A 3,566-nucleotide genomic window follows, 5' to 3' on the forward strand; every position below is an offset into this window, starting at 1 on the left:
TTATTGGTTGTGTATTTATTGGTTCATATTTAATAAAGTCAGGATCTGCCCATTTGACACCCAAACATCAGACTCATATGTACTGGTTGAACATCTTATTCCAAAACCACGGGCAGTAATGTGAAGTTGACACCTCTCCCTTTGCTGCTATGATAGCCTCCATTCTTCTGGGAAGGCACTGATGTTGGGCAGTAATACCTGGGCCTAACAAGTCAGCGTTCCAAATCATTCCAAAGGTGTTCGATGGGGTTCAAGTCAGAGCTTTGTGCAGACCAGTAAAGTTCTTCCACACTAAATTAGGGAAACTGTTTTTAATGGACCTCGCTTTGTGCACAGGGGCATTGTCATGCTGAAACACATAAATCTCTAGAATTAGAGATTGTATCCTGTAGCATTAAGATTTCCCTTCACTGGAACTAAGGGGCCCAAGCCAAAACACAAAAAACAGCCCTGGCATCTGCCAAAAGTAGCTTCATCTGTCAAACTTCTAGCTGGTGAAGCGTGATTCCATATAATGCTATTCCACTGCTCCAGAGTCCAATAGTGGTGCTCTTTACACCACTCCAGTCAACGTTTGGTCTTGTGCATGGTGATCTGAAGCTGTTGTGCAGCTGCTCGTTCATGAAAAGCCAATACATGAAGCTCCAGATGATCGTTCTTGTGGGGACGTTGCTTACAATAGGCTGTTTGGAACTTGGTTGTGCATGTTCTACAGTGAGGAAACCAGGTATTGGACATGGTAAATAACGTTTAAGCTGGCTGGGACCAGTTCACCAGTTATCCGATTTAGGTTACACCATAAATGTATGTGTGTGTGTGGTCTGTTATAAGTGTATTTCATGCTTGTACTGGTACTAGAACTGTAAAAGAGCTATAGCCACCTTGGGTAAAATAGGGCCTTCTAAGATCAAGACAAGTGCAGCATGCTCCATATGTGTGCTAAGCACCATTTCGTGCTATAGGTTTAGAAGGATGGCCAGATTCCATGGAAAGTGCTGCTCAGCCATGAAAGAGCAATAATCTGCAGACCAGCAATGCAGTAGCTACACCAAAGAACAATGTCCTTATCTCCAGTAATTGGGCTCTTCTCAGAAAATCCATTGTGTAACATGGTATATTCAGACAGCATGGAGCTGCTGCTGGCAGCAGGTATTAAATAGGGATGGGCAGCACCTGACACACACTAAAGCCCCTGGGAGATTAGAGCCACCAATGAGGTAACTGGGGAAGGCATGATACAGTAGGGTCTGAAAAATGGAGAGAGACTCTGATCGTGAAGCTGGTAGGACTGGTGAGGGGTTATGGAATTAGCGGCTACACCAAAGGATCGCATAGACCAGAGACCTTCCATTGTCTGGAATCTGGTCTTGTGGTTCTGTGGGCTGACAGTTAAGAGAGGAAAGGAACCTTGCAACCACGGATCAAGCACTGCAGCATAATATATTTACCCCAGTTACTTTGAAAAATATATTAAATTAAAAGTAAAGTAAAGTAGAAAATAAGCCCTAGTCCGCAAACTTGTATGGTGGAAGTTATTCTAATGCTACTGACTGTCATGAAAACTGTGAAGATAGGTGTTGTGGAGGAAAGGGAAAAGATAAATAGTTTGAACTTGGAGATAGTAAAGAAGTTTTCTTTTTTTCAATGTTCATTCGCCCTCAACTGGCAGTTTACATGTCCAGCAGTTCCAAAGACCCCAAGGAACTTGCCCCCAAAGCCACACACTTTTTTAGACTGTTATTATTATTGTTACTTTAAGGTGCCACAAAAATCTGCAGCACCATACAGTAGGGAAGTTGAGCATATAACAAAGACATAACAGACAAAGTATTGGACATACGTGAAGAATATGTTAAGATTTGTATGAATACAACGGAAAGTATTGGTAGTTATTTCAATCATAGTGTCTTTATTTTGATCACCGGTAGTATCTGTGAGAGCAGTTTTAGGGCCTCAATTATGATGGTAATAATGATATGTGAAGGAGTTAAAAAATCTTGGTATTTGCCTTAAAAATACATTCAGCATAATCACCAGCTCCAGCCTTGACCTATCTCAAAGACCCCGGATGGAGGCCTAGGACATGGGATAATGAATGATGGCATTGGGAGTATTGGCGCCAGCAAAGATGATAAGAAGAACCCATGTTAAGAAGAACCCATAAAAGTGACATGAAGAGAACTAACTAGCTTTGTCAGAAGATTTATATTTACTCAGGAAAATATCAATCTTGTGTTTCTATCCTATAACCAGATCAAACGTTTTTTCATGTATAAATGTATGTCAGAATTAAACGAGCACAGTTCAGTATACATCTTGACATTGGCATGTCTGTGTCTTGATTACTGATCTCCTGGTTAACCAGCATCTTATCTCACTGATATCTGAAGGGACTTGATAAAGGAGAGGTAAAATTACCCTAACATTACGTGGGGGCTCCAATAGCCGGGATCTCGGACAACCGATACAGATGACAAATAATGCTTGCAGCACCAGCTGGAATCACGGACAGCTCAAACCCGTACGGTGAGTAAATTCAGCTGTGATTTTTTCCACTGATTTACTCTCTGTCCAGCATTCCTGTTGTGTGTCTAAAAGCTGTTCATCTGTATATGGTAAGAGAGATTTTCTGAACCCAGATATCTGTTTGAGAGCATAAAAAGCGCTAACTATATGGTTGCATTTAATATATGTCAAAAGTACTCACGATTGTATTTTAATAATTCATTTGGTTATTGTTCAGACTGTTCATGTGCTGTTATACTTAGAAAGCATTCTGATGATACTGTTCTACACTGGAAGCTGTAATTGATAGAACTGTTTTTGAATGTGTTGTGGATGCAAAGCAATATTATTGTATGTTAAATGTGCATTTAAATAAGGATATATATTGCAGCAAAATATAGGGTATTTTTGGTCTCAAGTGTTACTATATTGGCAAGTTAATCACATACCCCTTGAAGGGAAGCCTATCTGTCTGTACAGTATAAAGAAATTACCACCTGGGTTACATAATGAAATTGTAAAAGGATATTCTGGTGATTATGAAATAAGAAAACAAAAATGGTTACAGCTGCAACAGAGATTTGCACAATTGTTATTATTGTTGTTTGATTATATTTCTTTGTATAGTATGCAAATATTTTTCAGCCAGAATAGAAGGAATTAAGAGGTTTTTGAACGGTGGTATTGAGGTATAATTCTCTGTAAAATACAGATAACTGCTATAAGAGTGCATGCGGTAAAGCAACCCAACAGTACAGTATATTCAGAAATTGATAAATTCTGAATACTAGGGTGCACAGGCTAGCAGGGTTGTTGGGTTATAAAACCCAACAAAGGTACAGGAATACAGAGAAGTAAAGAAATTTCTAAAAAAAATAAAAATAAATCGACAACAAATATTTAAAAACAAATATTTGACAGAGCAGGTTTCCCATTAGAGGGCACACTAGATCCAGAAAAGTGAAAAAGGTTTCAAAACACCAATAAAGCATGGATAAGCAGAAAAGGACAAGCAGATGTGGTTAACATGTGGTATACAGTATCATTAGAGATGAGGAAAA

This window comes from Mixophyes fleayi, chromosome 8 (genome assembly GCF_038048845.1).
Source record: "Mixophyes fleayi isolate aMixFle1 chromosome 8, aMixFle1.hap1, whole genome shotgun sequence".
In the NCBI taxonomy this organism is placed as follows: Eukaryota; Metazoa; Chordata; class Amphibia; order Anura; family Limnodynastidae; genus Mixophyes; species Mixophyes fleayi.